Here is a 17,392-nt window from a genome sequence, read left to right as displayed (position 1 = left end):
TTAAATTCCAGTCATCGGCCAATCTAGCACTTAGCAAACAGGCATAAAAACTGATAACACAAGGAGATAATGGTCACTTTCTGGAAACCACCTCAATATGAAAGTTGTGCTGAAGGCTGGGACACACAATCTCTAATATGATGGTTTCCCATTGGCTTCAAGTCCAGCCTGGAAGTCTAATTGCTTAGTTGGCAAACTTGCCATTCTGAGCATCTTCCTACTCCTCCTGACTGTCTTCAACCTTGTACAAAAGGAGAAAGGAGGACATGTGCCCCACTCTTAGCCCATGCCTCCCCCCTTGCCATGGACTGTTCATCAGTATCATTATTATCATCATCATAGCTGATACTTATTGAGTGCTTACTCTATTCCAACCACTGTGCCAAGTACTTTAACCATGTTACCTCAGTTAATGCTTAAAATATTCCAAAAGATAAATGAATTATTATTTCATTTTACACATGAGAGGATGGAGGCTTAGGGATGATAAGGTACATGTTGAGGGTTCTATAGATTTTAAGAGGTGGAGCTGGGAGTTGTCTGATTCCAAAGTCTATGTTTTGGACCACTAACTATACCATACTGTCTCCTGAAGTGCCCTTCCATGATGTTGGAGGAAGTCAGAGTGGAGGGGACTCATGCTGTCCAATGAGTTAGCAGTTACCAGACAGCCGTGGGGAGCTAGACTGGACCCTAACTTAAGTGGCAGAAGATTAGTCAGCAGAGCCTGGCTATACACTCTCCATATATCCACTGCTGGGATCAGGAATGATTCTTGGCAATATTGCATAAGAATTTAATAAGTGAAGAAAGAAATGAGACTGTTCTATTCATCAGCTAAGAGGTGGTAGCCTTGTCCGATATGAAGTTCTTCCTCTTATGAAGTGACAGAAGATCCTGCAGTGCTTTAGATAAATGGCCTTAAAGGGAGTTGCATTGTCAGGTTCATGCTGAAACGTCTCAGCATCCTTTAGTGTCATATGGGGACATGGAGACACTAACCACTACCTCCTCTTGGCCCCCCCACAGTACTCCCTATGCTGGTCAGTCCCAACCTGAAGGGAAAGGAGGGCAGCACTGCCGGGAGAAGGTGAGCCCACAGCTGCAAGAACCTTTTTTCTCTTGTCTCCATGCCCTTGATAACTGCTGGGAGTAACTGCAGTATATCATGGTTGGCAGACAGCAGGGAACAGGAACTGACCTGAGGCAGAAAGTGAGAGAGAGTCCATTTTGCTATACATGCAAGCTGAAGCTGTGCCAGGGAGTAGCTCCCAGATCATTCTATAGCCATTTCTTTCTGTACAAAAGGCATTAAGTGTAGTTTGATTGGGATATAATCACTCATGGGTCAGAGGTCAGACACAGTCTGCTTGCTGGTTTTATGAAATGGTCATACTGGAGTCAGCTTCATGCCCCCAGCCAAAGGCTTGAGACAATTATTCAGTCACCAGGTATTTATCTTCTGTGTTGCCTCAACCCTGTTCTTCATTTTGGTTACAGTGACCAGACCCTGCTGGTCTTTGGGTTCCTCTGTGGGACCAGAGGACAAGTATTCCCAACAGCGTAAAATTGTACTTGCTCTCCCAACCTAAACACTATGCAAACTGTAGTGTATTCCCTGGGGAATCTGGTTTTTGATTCTATTGTAACACCGTCCTTTTCAGGACTGGCTATCTTGTAGGTCAATTCAGTTACTCAGTCTAGAGTCTTTACAGTTCGTATTTTTGCCCCCATCTTCCTGTCCAGAGCTATGTGACCAGAGACTTGAGTCTAGGGCCTAGAGGTCAGTCTTGTGGGAAAATCACCAAGCTTAGTTTGGTCTCAGATTTTCTAAAAACAGCGATAATAGTTACACTCTTGTACCTGCCCTGGGAGAGAAGGAAGATACCCTTGTCTTGGAGGGTTCTCTGGAATAGAGAAATAACACAGGCTTCTTAATCATCACATCGGAACAAGGGCATCAGGCCGAGCGTAGCCAATGGGCATGGTGACCTTGGGAGTCTATGCACTCATTCCATCCACACTGCTATCACTGCTACCACTGCTCTATTGAAAATCTCTGGGGTCTGAGGCAAGTCCTCTGTCGGAGCCCTGGAGACCCCAGGGACATCATTAAGGGACGGTTTAATTTTGGAAGTAGCCAAAACTCATTATGACTTAAGTCTAGTGACTGGGGAGCAGGTTACTTTTTTGAAAAGTGTCATATTTTTATTTCTTTTATGAAAAATAGGTACTACTGTGTATTCCAAGACAGTGGCTTTTTTTTTGCAAAAAGAGTTATGCCTATAAAATGCATGACTGGCTTATACAGCTCATAAATTGGCGTTGACAATGGTTTTCAAAGAAGTCCCTGAAAAGTTCTAAGAATGACAGCACCACTGGAGCCACTCTAGGACCACCTACTTTGAGTGGGATACTGGAGGCACTTCAAATTCCACATGGACCAAACCAAACTGATCACCTCCGCCATAAACTAGGCCTTTACCCCTATCTCTGTGGCAGGGGGTGGCCCACTGCTCACTCAGTCTTCCAGGCCAGAAGTGATGGTCATCTTTGGCTCTTCCCACGCCCTCTCCTAGACTGCCACAGCTACTGTATCACTGCATCCTGTAAATTTTGCCCCATAACTCATGCTTGAATTTATCTCCTTTTCTCCATCCAACTCTCATTACCCTCATTTAATCCAAGCCCTCAGCATCTCTCCCCTGGTCTGCTGTCTGCTGTAATGGTCTATAACTGGTCTCTCTGCCTCCAACCCTGATCCTTCTCAAATTCATTTTTAGGCTGTGTTGGTGTTCAAGCACACAGATCTGATTATGTCCTTTCTATAGCTAAAACCCTCCAAAACCTCTGCCACATGGATGTCACTGGCATCACTCACAGGATAAAATTCAAGTTCCTTAATAGGACATACATGGTCCTCCGTGGTCTGGCCTCCCCAGCCCCACACACCATGCTATTTCTCACTTCTGTCCCTTTGCTCATGCTGTGCCCTCTGTCTGCACTGCTCTTTCCCCTCCTAAAGTCTCACTGTATCTAACTTCTCATCCTTTGAGAATCATTGCATGCATCACCTCCTCCAGGAAGCCTTCTCTTCTGGGCTCCCATGGATATATCAAGATCTTTACAGGTCCCAAATTATAATTATTCATTTATGTGTCTGTCTTCCCCATTACACTATGATTTCCACGAGGCTTGGGACTGTGACTTACTTTTTTTTTATTTTTTGAGGAAGATTAGCCCTGAGCTAACTACTGCCAGTCCTCCTCTTTTTTTGCTGAGGAAGCCTGGCCCTGAGCTAACATCCGTGCCCATCTTCCTCTACTTTATATGTGGGACACCTACCACAGCATGGAGTGCCAAGCGGTGCCATGTCCGCACCCGGGATCTGAACTGGTGAACCCTGGGCTGCCGAGAAGTGGAACGTGCGCACTTAACTGCTGTGCCACTGGGCAGGCCCCACATGACTTACTTTTGAATCATTAGTGTCTAGTACATTTTGGCACATAGTAGATCTTAACAAATCTTTGTTGAAGGAAAAAATAGGTATTTTATTTGAATCATTTTCATGCCTATATATCTGGAACTTGGTAGAACTTATATACAACAAAGTACTTTATCAGTTTTACACTTTATATATTCACTCACCTTTTTAAGAAAACTAACATCTACTATTCATTTAGGATCTATTATTAGAATAGCACCATGCCTAACACTGAAAGTTATTTATCCCTGAGGGAGAGGTGGACAAACCACACATAAATAAAACTGAATGAATTGGTGAATATAAACGTACATACTGACTATTCATGCCATCATATATCTACATACAAAAATGAGTGACACAGACTCCAAGTGACACAGGAAGTCAGAGACATGGACATCCATGCAGGCTATAGTAGGCGAAAGCTTTGTGGACGAAATGGGATATGAACTGTTGGGAATAAAGAAAGGCTCTCCCAGGTGGGGGCAGGTTCCATCAAGGGCAAACGTGTAACATCAAGCATGAACATGGAGTGTCCAGGAACCGGAGGCACCATCTGGGAGGGCTAGCGATGGGAAGAGTGGAGACAACGCTGGTGGGCAGGGGAGTGTCAGTCTGTGAAGTGCCTTTAATAATGGGCTTAGGCACTGGGCTTCATCCTAGGGGTGGTGGGTCTTTTGAACAGGAGAGTTACGTGTCAGGAAGAAGGGTAATGTAAAAAGGAGAATTAGAGGGCTACAGGGACGGAATAAGGCCTTTTAGGAGCTTTTGCAACATTCTAGGCGATTTTAATAAGGCTTTCATTGAGGCTGGTGGCTGAACGAATGGAGAGGAGTGGCCACATACAAGAGATACTGCAAAGGCAGATTCTCCAAGGTTTGGTAACCGATTGCTTATCAGAGGCTAAAGGGGAGTTAAAGTAAAGCAATCATTGAGAAGAGGCAAGCACAGTTGACTGGTGTGTCTGTGTGTGTGTGTAAAATCATACTCAGAAGTAGTAGATGTGGTCTCACCGTTACTGACATTCCACACCCATCCCTAGACCTACCCACAGTGGTATTTCAGGGCGCAATGTCCTGACTCCTCCATTAGAGGATGGAGTTACGTTTCTTATTGTATTCTTTGCCCGGACCAGGGTCTGGCACATGGTGCAAGCTTACTACTCTTGTTTCTCCTTGTATCTTGCCATCTCTTTCTCAGTATCCTTTGCTGGTTCTGCTTCATTTCTCAACCTTTTAACTTTGGAGGGCCCAGGTCTCAGTCTTTGGTCCTCTCCTTTTTATCTACTCACATTCCCTTGGTGAACCCTGTCTCATGGCTGTAAGTACCACCTACTCAGATGGCTTCCAAATTTCTATCTCCTGCCTGGATTGCTCCCCTGAGCTCCAGATCCATATTCCCAACTGCCCACTTGCCAACAACTTTGGAGTTGCTCTTGACTACTCTCTCACATTCCACGTACTAACTATCAGCAAATCCTGTTGAAGCTATCAAAATATATCTAGAGTTCAACTCCTTCCCACTACCCTATCCAGGCTAAAGCTGTCTCTCCTGGAGCACTGCAATAGCCTCCTAACTAGCCTCCTTGGTAATACCTCTGCTCTGCTGCCCAGCCTATTTTCAGCATGGCAGCCAGAGAGAGCTTGTTAAACTTATGTGAAACTGTGTCACTCCTCTTCTCAAACTATTACCATGGCTCCCAAACCACTCAGGAAAAGTCTAAGTCTTTAAAAGGGCCTATGTGACCCTACATGATCTGGCTCCCCATTTCCTCTCTGACTTCATCTCCTTTTCTCTTGTCTTCTCCATTCTGGCCTCTGTGCTGTCCATTGAGCAAGCTAGGCAAACTCCCACCTCAGGGCCCTTGCATTTACTGTTCATGTTATCTGAAGTATTCTTCCCTCAAAATCTGAAAGGCTTGCTCCCTTGCCTCCATCATTCCTGGCTCAAATATCATCTTCTCATTGCAACCTTTCCTGACAACCATATTTAAAATTGCAACCTCCTGCTCCAGCACTTCCCATCCCCGTCTCTGCTTTACTTTTCTCCAAGAACCTTGTAATACACTACATAACATTTACTTTGCTTATAGTCTGTCTCCCCTCATTCCACTCCCCAAATGGCAGAGATTTCCTATATTTTATTCCCTACTATATCTCTGGTAGCTAGAGCAGTGCCTGGCACTTAGAAAGAGTTTGAAATTATTTGTTGAATAAATAAGTATGGAATTGAGCTGAAGTGAAAGATGGGAGGAGACTATGAATTTCAACTGGGATGCTACTGCTTTTGCGGAGTTGCAAAGTTGGGTCTAGAGCTTAGGACGGCTAGAGATATAAATCTGGTGACTGTCTGCATGGACAGGATTAGTTGATGTGATGGTGATGGGTGAGATCCTTGGGGATGAAAGAGAGATCTTAGGAGGCTTGTTTAGGTGTCCAGAAGACAAAGAAGAATCTGGAAAGCAAAATAGCCAGTGAAGGGAGAGAACTAGTTTCTAAAGTCAAGAGAGTTTCAGGAAGTCATCAGTGTCAAAGCCACATAAATTGAAGAGAGTGGGGTGAAGAAGCAGCCAGTTAGCTTTATTAATTTTTAGACAGCAGTAAAGATATGTTGGTGGAGGCCATTCTGTAAGGGATTATGGAGGGAATCAACAAGCACAAGAAAAAACTGAGAGTTTAGGCAATTCCTTCAAGAAGTCAAGCAATGAAGGGGAGAAGAAGGATGAAGTAGAGAGCCACTCAAGCATAGTGCCCGAAAGCAGGACTGCTGGGGCCAGACTGCCTCGGCTTGTAAACCTAGTGCTCCCACTTACTAGCTGTGTGAATGAGACAAGTTTCTTACCCTTTTTATACCAGCTCCCCCATCTATAAAACAGGCATAATAACAGTACTTACTTGGTGTACTTGGTGTGAGAATTAAATGAGATAATAAGTGGGAAGTACTTAGCACCGTGTGTGGCACAAAGTCAATGACATTTCAGTTTAGGTGTTACTAGGGGACAGAGACAGGGGCAGGGAAAGAAGGAAACTAACAGCCACTGAACCCTTCCATGTGCAAGCCCTTGGCCATAACCTCACGAGGCAGGGATTATTAGGTGCTGTGCATTCACAAGGAAAAGAAGCTCAGAGTAAACTGTGCAAAGTCAGATACATGGGAAGGGGCAGCGCTGGAAGCTGAAACCAGGTCTCTCTGACCCCAAACCCAGCCTTTTCTGCTGCTCCACACTTGTGGGAAGAGCTCTTTCAGGTTCTTAATCTCATCTCTCCTTCCTTGAAGTCTTTAGTGTGGTGAATGAAGGAAGCACTAAAACTGTCCTCAGGAGGTGTGGGTGTCAGTCTCCAGGTAACAGCTGCCCTCATGAAAGCCCTTCTTGTCAGCCTCAGGCTCCTCATGTGTAAAATGGGAAGAAAAATAACTCCAGGCCTCCTTACATCTCAGAGCTATTACAAGGATCGAATAAGGTGATGATGTGTGAGCAAATGCTCTGTAAGCTATACCGCACCAGGTCAATATCAGTTATTATCTCATTGCCCTCCTTCTCCAACAACCCTTCTCACTGTGATAAACACAGGGTTTTCATCTGAGACAATCAGCCATTGACCCAAAGCTCACAGTTAATGGACTCGTCAATGGAGCTAATAATGAAAACATCGATTATTGCAACCTTCATGCTTTCTGCATCCCGTTTTTAGAAGAAAGAGGCAAATTTCAATCAAACATGCTCATGTGAAGTATTTCATTCCAATAGGTGGTCCCTGGATTGAGGTCCAGGCTCCACCCAGACCTGGCCAGCTCACCCAGTACCCATGAGGGAAAGAGCAGCCTCGTCAAAGGAGCCCCACTTCGCTCCCCCTGTGGTCACTGAGGGGATGGGGAGCTGGCAGAAGCATTCTTGAAGTCAAGGAGTGGGCAGGTGTGCACGGCCATTGCTGATACTAATGCCCCCTGATGGAATGTGGGATGGGAGCTGGAGAACCACACATACAGGAATGCTGGTTTCAAGCCTGTAGAACTCCCACAGCTTCGAAAGTCTGGACAATTCCAATCTAGAATTTTCTTTGGTATGTGTGTTTTTACTTATACCTGTTTAGTCTTAACACTTACAAAGCTCTCTCAGAAACAGCATTGCCTCCACTTCTTAAATCAATCGCATGAGGTGGGTGTCATTCTACTTTCCATTACACAATAAGGAACTTGCTCAAGGTCATATAGCTAGTGATCGCAGAATTCAGTTGTGAACCCAAGACCTGATTCTGAATCATTTGCTCTCCTCACAATAACTCCCTGGTATTAAATTAGGGGTCCAAAGGCTCTAAAAAATCATGATAACAGTCATGGATGATCTTAGCTGGTACACCCTGCTTTCAGGATACCAGTTGTTAAAATATTGAAGCAGTTTTGGAACAATTGCTAAAATGACCCCCCTCTGCCCAAGTGCTTCCTCCCTGGCTAGCCAGGTTCCCCTCCAGAGCCCTGAATCTCTCCCAAATCCACCAATTAAAGGGTTAATGCAGGCAGGGCAGGGGACCTCCATGACCTCACTCCAGTTCTCCGGCTGATCCTGATCCTCCTGATCCTCCAGTGCTGATCACATCTGAGCACCGCTCTGAGAGTCTGCTCTAACCACCTTGTTGGGCCTACTCTTAAAGGAATATTGGCTGCTGTGTTAACTTTACTGCACTTAGACGGTGGGAAAAGGGGCTCCTACCTTCTCTCTTCATTTCACGGCATGAACCTACAGAGTTAGCACTCAGGAACATGGAAAGTTTAAAGAGAACACCATGTTTTCAGAGGATTCAGGCTTTTCTCCATCTAGCGCTGAGAAGAGCCATGTGCCCACGTTCCAGGGAGCCTCCTACTCAGCGCCCAGCACCTTTCCTCCCCTCAAACCCCTCAGCCAGTGGAGCTTTAAATAACAGTCCATGGCGGGGAGGTTAAGAGAGGGGAGAGGATGGAGATGAGCCCCTTTTCAAGGAGCAGGTGGGGGCAGGGCTCAGGGCTGGGGAGAGGGCTGTGTGGCAGGGGGAAGCAGAAGGGGTGCAAAGCCAATGCCCCATGTCATCTGGGGAGTCGCAAAGCCTACAGCCTGTGGGCAGCCTCTCAGCCCACTCAAACACCAATCCCAGGCTTGGTGCTGGCACACGCCCGGGTTCTCGGATGGTCTGCGCCATGATTACAGAGTAAGAGTTAAAATTAGACTTTTCCTCATTCTGCACTGTTTATGTCAGACTCTGAGAAGCCTGTAAATACCACCCTCCCACCTCCCCCTCCGCCCCCTTCCTTTCTGACCACATCCTTCTCTTCTTGGCACACAGGGAGGCATTTTTTTCCCATGGCAGAAAAGACAACTTCCAGTGTTTTTAAAGAGCCATCCGTGCTGAGAGAGGCTCTGTGTTTAAGCAAGAGGCTTCTCCAGTCAGCCCCCCTCATGTTCTGTTTAGACTGGGTTTCTCTAGCATTGGAGACATCCTCTCATCGTGTATTTATCCTTCGCTACTTGGAAGGGCAGTTCCTCTCTTGAACTCCCTGTCCCGGTTGGGTTCCCAGAGGCCTCTGCTGGCTTGTTCCTATATGACAGCCCTGGGGTCTCGGGTTGGTGGCCACTTTTCTGGGTCATGTCCGAGATGGTTTACCTCTAACTCCAATTCTGAGATTCTTGGAGCAAAGCGCCTTTCCCCATGCAGAGAGCTGCGGGCTGAAGCCTTAAACACAGGAGCATCCTCTCACACACCTGCGGGGTGGGTATGCAGACTCAGGCTGTGTCCCTTATGGAGCTGGCCGGGTACGGGCACAGTGCTAGGCAAGGTGGGGATCTGTGTCCTGGACTCAAGGAGCTCACAGCCTACCTGAGGCCATGTCGATGACGAAGGCCTGGAGATCTTCGGATGGGCTGGATGCCAGAATTTGTCCCTTCTATCTGCATGGCCACCACCCTGCTCCCAGCCATTTCTCCCTTCTCCAGGACGCTGCAAATGACCTTCTTGCTGGGCCCCCAGGTCCAAGCTTGCCCTGCCCCCACAAGCCACAAATGTGGTTTTAAAAAAAATGTAAATTAGATCATGCCTCATCTCTCTGAAAACTCCTGTGACGACCTTCTACTGCACTTATGACATCCACATCGCGTTATCTGGCCCCCGCCAGTTCTCCAGTCTCATCTGCACCACCACCTCCTTATACTCCAGCAACACTGACCTTTCTCATCCTGGAAGAAGACAAGCTCCTTCCTACCGCTGGGCCTTTGGACTTGCTGTTCCCTTTGCCCAGAACCCTATTCCCTCAGCTCTTTAAATGCTTGGCTCCTTTTCATCTTCAACTTGCATGTCAAAGTCACCCCCCAAGCCCCAAGAGAGAGGCCACTCTCAGCGTGCTGCATCTGCGGGTCCCTACGCCTGTCTCCCCACTAGACTGTGGGCATCTCGAGGACAGGTCTACTGCATCTCCAGTGAACAGCCTGAAGCAAGAGCTTCCTTCAAGCTCCTGCAAAGAATGGGGTGAGTGTTTCCAGCAGGGCAGGCAGGGCCAGCTAGTAAGGTCAGTTCAAGAGGGCAGCAGAGTGGATAAAACAGGGAAGACTCTTCTAGAGTCCAGGGGAGAGGCCCAATGAGGCAGCCAAAGTGATCCAAAGGGATTGAATGCAGACATGCTGGGACAAGCATCCCAGAAGCTCCCAGCTTGGTGCTGAGTGCCCTCCATCTGACAGTGAGCATCGCCCATGAGCCCAGCCCCACAGGTGCTGGGAGAGGCAGAGCAGCCAGGTGGTGCTGCTCAGGGGTATAGTGGGCACAACACACATTCGATCCGGCCATGACAGTCAACTGAGTCCTCTACTTCCACCCTAAAAGCTAGACAAATGATGGATAAGAGGAGAAGGAGAGTGGACATGTGTTTTCCTTATTTGGAAATTCTGCTACTTTAGGTAGAAGCTTAGTTAAAATTGAGACAAGACACTATTGGATGGACACGCCAAAATGTTAAGAGAGGTTATCTCTGATTATAAGATTATGGGTGCTTTCCCTTTATTTTGTATATGTTCTAATTAAAAAAATAAGTTGTATTTATTCTGTAATAAAAAGTGATGAGTTATTTCACAGGATTGCATATCATGCGTGTGAAGCATTCAGAGGGGAAAAAAAGGAATACGAATAGAAACATAACCTAGCTTGAGTGGAGCTGGGCAGGCTGAGAAATGGCTAGAGTTCACTTGGAGAAGCAGTGGGGGGTGGGGACTCGCACTGACCTGTGTGCAACTCTGGACTTTACCACCTGCTGACCACGTGGCCTTGGGCAAATGACTAGGCCTCTCTGGGCTTCAATTTCCAGTAAGAACGGGAATAATAAAACCTATCTTATAGGTTGTTTTTAGAAATAAATGAGAAAACCTACAAAAAGCAATCTATAAAGTGCCTGGCACGTAGTAGGTGCTTCATGAATGGGAAATGTCATTATGGATAGTGCTTTTTTAAAGACAATGCTGACTGGCTTGGACCCAAGCCTCTTCAAACAGTAAGACCCATTTCTTCACTTTATGCAGGTGACAGGTGGGCCAGGGAACTGAGTACTTCCCTTTCATCCTGACAAAGTAACAGGAGGGTAGATGGTCACACTTCACTTACATAATGGGGACACTGAAGTAGAGAGAGACAATCCATTCATGACACACACCAAGAAAGATGCACATTCCCATATTCATTGCACAAGGTATTCTGAGCATGTACTTTGCTCCCAACATTGTGTTAGACTTTGCGGATAACACAGAGTATGTAGGATATCCACCCCCCTCAGCAACTTTTGCATACAATTTTGTGGGAGAAGAGTTCCCAGTCTGAATATAACTGCTCTAGAAGCTACCAGCCTGGTCAGAAACCACTCTCTCATGCTCTTCTGGAATATCACTTGGGCTTCCTCCTCCAAGGTCAAGATCAAGGAGATATTGGTAATGACAGGATTGCCAAATCTTCCCCAAATGAGTAGAAAGTCAGTAGATATTTACCAGCTGAATGAATGAATGAAACAGAGTGGGACTCCGGGCAAAGTGTCCGAGCAGGAGTGCAAGGGCAAGCCCTTTCGCCCTCAATTTCTTTGGGTAAAACTGAGAGGGTGGAATAAACAACCTCATGGATAAAGCTATGGCTAGCTTCTGTATTCTATGACCAAAGACCTCAGTCTTTATGCTGATGGCCAGTGGGATGGATTTTCAGGGCCACAAGGGAAGAAGCTATGGTTTCAGAAGAATGCAAAAGTCATTTCCCAGGTATGAGCTGATCCTCCCAGAATACGGGACCCCACACAACTGGTTCTCTCCTGGGCTCAAAGGCCAGTGGGGACTGAGGGTAGCTTCCTTGGATCTATGCTGGGTCTGGGTCCCCATTTGCTCTCTTTTCCAGGGTTCTGGCATCCTCTTGATTGAGTCTCCTGCACTACCTGCAGCTGGGGAGCCACTGCAGGTCTTGAGCCCCGATGGACATCTCTGATTTGCTGGTTGTCAGGCTTCTAACCTGTGCATCGGGTGGTGGAAGGAGACATCGCTCCTGCCTTCATACCACCTGGATCCCAGCCCCAAGCCAGGCCTCCCAAGGGCTCCCACTGGAGTCTAAAATTCAGCAGCTCTTGTGACCATGTGAACATCCAACCCCTTTCTTTCTTTGCCTTTTTTCCCTCTTGTTCCTTGTCACTGACTAGGAGGAGGTGTGGTTTGCTTGTTTCTTTTTGTGTTATTCAAGTGGGATTCCTAGTATAGAATCTTCTGCTGGATCCCTGGAGGAGGACATTTTGGGGTCCTTCCCTTCACCCTGTCTTGGTGAACTGACATAGTCTGGCACTGCACACTCTGTGTTCTCATTGACTCTTTCAGCATAGAACATCTGCAGTTTTAAGTGTTATTTATAAAGATACAACTAATTTTCTGGGGCTGAATCTAATGGTGGCACACGCATCTGATGGAGATGATGAACAGTGAGGACAGTTGGCTGGGAGCCCCAGGCAGCCCTGAGGTAGAGACAGCCACCCTGCCATCCTTTGACATCTGGACCTAATGCTGACATTTCAGTTTTGGAGGCTGGGGCCAGAAGTCAGAACTCTCTCTATCGATTGTCCTAGCGAGCAGTTGTTGTGATTTCTTCCCATCTGATTTGGGAATCCTTAAGAGGAGTGATTCTTCAAGGCAATGAGGTATTGGCAATGAAAGAATTGCCTAGTCTTGCTCAAGATGAATAGGAAGTCACTAGATACCAGCTGAATGAATCAATGAATGAATGAACCAGAGCAGGACTCCAGGGCACAAGTGTCCGAGCAGGAGTGCAGGGAAACCACCAGCCCACTGATATCGGATAGCATTCTCACACTTCTCCTGCCTCTGGTCACAGGGGCCTCAGCGACCCAATGAGAAGTGACCATGACCAGAACATGTCCACTGTCATCTTGTTTAAACCTAGCTCCTCTGACCAGGGCTGTCCTAGGCTCACTGATTCCAGCCTGGGAAGAGAGGAGACTGCCCCCTTCCACTCCTGCCCACCCCATCAGCTAGCCCTACAGAAGGGCCCACAGGGCTCAGGCTGCTTTTGGGGACTAGAACTGGGAAGGCAGGTCCAAAGGCTGAAGCACCAGAGGAGAGGCTGATAGACCCTAGTCTGGACCACTAAGCCTAGGGTAGGCTCGGGAATGACCCAGGGGTCTAGGTATTAGGGGTTCAATGCAGGGTCTGGGGTTGGGGTTCCTTGGTCCCATTGTCTAGACAGGCCCAAAGCCTGGAAACCAGGAAATAAAGTCAAACAGATCTGTTTACTGGAGCAAGAACAAGACCAGGGGAGCCAGATTGAAGAAAGCAACTGTAGTGACAAGGCTGAGATGATCAAGGTGGCAGATAGGAGGAATCTCGACAGTAGGGTGTTATTAATACTGCCTCTGCCGGTAAGAGCTAATATTTACTGGGGCTTACCTTGTGCCATGCATTCTATGAAATGCTTAATACTGCAGCCTCAAGGTAGGCGCTGCATTACCGTCTCTTTCCTTTTTTATTTTTTTTGCATAAGGGAACTGTGGCTCAGGCCAAATCACTCACCAACGTCATAAAGCAAGTAGGTGACCAAGCTGGGATGAACCTGACTCTCCAACACCTGTGCCCACTCATTGCTCAGAATGAAAGGTTGATGGCAGTACTGACTGTGGTCCCCTAACCTGATTCCCTTTCAGCCATCATCCCCCAAAGCACTGGTACTCTGTACAGGGGACACTAGAGCTGAGGCATGTCCCCAGAGGAGGCCTGGGGACAGAGGGATAAGACTCTGCCAGGTGCTGCTGGCCAGTTGGTGGGCCAGCAGTGCTGGACACCTCTCACCGGGACTGGGCAGGAAGATGGAAACAGCGTGGGCAGAATATGGACATGCCCATTCCCCTCTGCTTTTTCCTCAAGGAGCTCCCAGTTCCCACCAAATAAAGCCCAAGGGGGGCGGGGGGGAAGGGTCAGGTTCATGGAGCTAAGCAGAGGAGGGAGGCAGACCCAGGGACACAGAAGGGACAAGGCTGAGGATGGAGGTGGAGTGGTCTAGCAGCAGGCTTTTAAAATCAGAGTTTATTGTTTTCATTAACTTTCCACTGTGTGTTCTTCACACGCCACATTTCACTGCACGCTGAGCAGAGCAGCAGCCATGCGGAGTTACCAGCAGCAGCTAAGCTGGGGACAGACAATAGGAGGGTGCGGGCAGCTCAGTGTGTGTCCTGGTGACAGGGTCGTGAAAATGATTTATTAGACAGGTCCCTGCTTAGCACTCAGAAGGGGTGCCTGTCTGCAGAGAGTGGAAGTAGATACACATATGAGCACAGAGGAATTCACATGGGTATTACTAAACCAGAAGGGCAGAAAGAGTCCAAAATATCTAGGGACATCTAAGTGTTCCCCCAGCGTGGCCACATGTGGCACAGTCCAGGTGGGCTACCCCTCTTGGCTATCAATGAGGTAAATGCTTCACACACCTGCTCTCATTTCATCTGTAACCACAGTACCAGATGTCTTCCATTATCACCATCCCATTTTGCAAAGGAGGAAACTGAGACAGAGAGATTAAGTGACACCTGGGATCACGTGGCTGGTAAACCATGGAGCCAGGATTCACACCCAAGCAGTAGCCTCCATGGCCCACATTTAAGCCCTCAGCTCTCCAGAGAGGGAAGGAAACTGCCATTTCTCTAGCTCCTACCATGCTTCAGGCATTGTGCTAGGTCTCTGATATGGGGCAGCGCAACTGGTCTTCAGAACTGTCCTTGTGAGGAGGCAGCATTAGCCCTGACTTACAAATGCTGCAACTCGAACTGAGGGCAGGTAAGTATGTACCTTTCTTCTCCCAGCTCCTATATTTAGCTAGTAGGTGGCAGAGCTGAGATTTAAGCCCAGAAGAGACCCTGTGCTCTTTCTCCTAAACTGGGTATCTCCCACGTGACTGTGTTGTTTTCCATTTTAAAAAGTTACATTACTTATCTGCCCCTTCCCCGACTTTGTTAATTCCTTTAACACGTAATTTTTGAAGTCCTTCTGCATCCAAGACAATCTGGGGGGAGGGGACACTAAGCTGGCTGTGACCTGGTTCCTGGTGGGTGTAAACTGTACATAATGACTTCAATGCAAGGAAGAAGGTGAGGAATGCCACTCAGGCCAGAGAACGCTCTGGGGGTGCTGGGGATGGCAGAGGACACTTGTTCCTAAGGATTTTACTCTTTTTTGATGCTATCGTAAATGGGAATGTTTTCCTAATTTCTTTTACAGATAGTTCCTTATTAGTATAGAGAAATGCAACTGATTTCAAGACATAGGAGAGCTCTTGTGTCTGCTGCATCCTGGGGAAGCTGGCTTGGAAGTCAGTCTCCCCCAACACGAAGTCCAGGCTGTGGATGCTTTGAGCCAATTCTGTTCCAGCTGTTGGTCATCTCCGTCAAACACTGGGGGACTGGCTTTTGTCCCTGAATGGATCATTTCTGCTCTGATGATTCTGGCGTCTGCCTGAGAGCCAGCAGGGGAGCTGGCTTGCAACAGAGGCCTCTGAAACTTCACACTTTTTAGATGTTAAATTGAAATCAGGAGCTTTACATCTCTTCCTTTATTCGGGAGCCCATTAAAGCTGTGTGGGAGCTGACGTGGATTCAGAAGGAACACCAGCATCACACCTGCGTGGTCCTGTAGCTCCACCAGGTTCCGTCTTCCCACCCTCCATCACTTGCTCTCTTCCCAAGGAATTTTCTCTCCACTACAGACCCTGCTGGGTGGGGCAGAAAAAGGACTGGACTTGAAGTTAAGAAGATCCAGGTCCTTGTTCCAGTCTGTCACTCATCTGCATGACTTCATCACTGATACTCTCCTAGGATTCAGTTGCCTGAGTTGTCAAATGGAGACAGTGATGTCCCCTCATGGAGCTGCCATGTGTGGGTTACATGAGAAGTATGTGGAATGTTAGGTTTTATGCCTATTACAATTTCCAGGCTTCATCGAGTGACATCCAGGTATGGCCAAGCCATTTCTACCCCATGATCCTCTGTGAAGGGCTTCTTGACTATTCCAGCCCGCCTGACTCCTGGAGGGCTGTGTGACCTTTTCCCACAGCACTCAGCTGCCCAGGTCTAGGGGCACAGGAGGCAGATACTGGATTAATCTGAGGTTTGGGTTTTCTGGGTTGGTGGCCTCCCCAGCTCATGATTCGTTAAAGGCTTCCCATCACAGGTAGAATAAAACCCAAACCCCTAACTTGCTCCTCCTGCCCTGCCTAATCTGGCCTCTGACTCTCCCCAGCTTCATCTCACACTACACCCCACTGTATCTCAGCACTCCATGCCCACCAGCTTCCCTTATAGTCCTGAAACATGCCAGGCTCTTCCCTGCCTCAGGGCCTTGGCATATGCTGTCTGGAAAGTACTTTTTCCCACTGTTTACCTGGGTAACTGAATAATCCTAGGTCTAAGTGTAAGTGTCACTTCCTCTAGGACTTTCCCTGCTCTGCACATACCCTCCCCCCATGTTGAACTAAACTAGGTCTCTCTTACAGAACCTTGTTCTTTTCCTGATTCATAGAACTTGTCATCCTTTGCAATTACATATGCGTGAGTGTGTTTATGGTTTGATGTCTGTCTCTTCATGTGGGCTGGAACATGTTGACTCTGATAACTACTATTGACTGAGTAACTGCCACAGCCTGGCACATAGTGGTACGTCATAAACACATGTGTGGAAGCAGTGAATGCCTGCAGAAGAGGCAAGAGGCTGGAGGATATTGGAAAAGGAGTGGTGGTGGTGATGTGCCTGAGAGGTAAGGAGGAGGAACACAGTGCGGCGGGCAGGGAGAGGGCTCTCTGAGATGAAAGAACAAGTCCAGCAGGAAGACCTGAGAGTGACTGAACATCAGATTTCAGAGGAGCAGCCACGAAGAACGGTCTATTTCGATGTTCCCAGAAGGGTTGCCTTCTGATGGGCCTTGCACAGTGAGGGCATCCAGCCCTCACAGAGTGCACTGGCAGCTGGGAAACGGACCAGGAAGTAGGAGAGGGCTCTGTGGAGGGGCCCCTGTTGCCCATGTCCCTGTGGAATGTGGTGGCTCTGCCCTCCAGGTGTCTGAGGGAGTTGGAATTTCCCAAGTATCCCTTGGACTCAGGAGAAGGGAGGGCAGGAGGTTCTGTAACATAATTGTGGTGGGGGTTAAACAGCAGCTTTTCCTTATGATCTGGAGCCCTGTGGCTGAAAACGCTGCATGGACTCTGCGAGACTCGGCTCTTGCTCCTCCTGGCAGCAATGATAAAGTTGAACAGCAGAGGCAGGGAAGGATCGAAGGCCAAACAGGAAGCTGGTAATAGCCTCTTGCAGATGTAGCTCGCTTAAAATACAAAGGTCCGTACCAAGGTCAGTTACACAATGCTCCTCCTGTCCCTCCCAGG

General features: G+C 47.7%; 1 protein-coding gene across 5 annotated transcripts in view; it reads right to left on the bottom strand.

Moving 5' to 3' along the window:
• Positions 1 to 17,392, bottom strand: part of FAM78B (family with sequence similarity 78 member B) — a 93,232-nt gene that overhangs the window by 13,743 nt on the left and 62,097 nt on the right. The gene's annotated exons all lie outside the window — the stretch shown is intronic.

The sequence above is a fragment of the Equus przewalskii genome, unplaced genomic scaffold, assembly GCF_037783145.1.
Source record: "Equus przewalskii isolate Varuska unplaced genomic scaffold, EquPr2 ChrUn-3, whole genome shotgun sequence".
NCBI lineage: Eukaryota > Metazoa > Chordata > Mammalia > Perissodactyla > Equidae > Equus > Equus przewalskii.
This window is presented reverse-complemented; position numbering and strand designations above follow the sequence as displayed.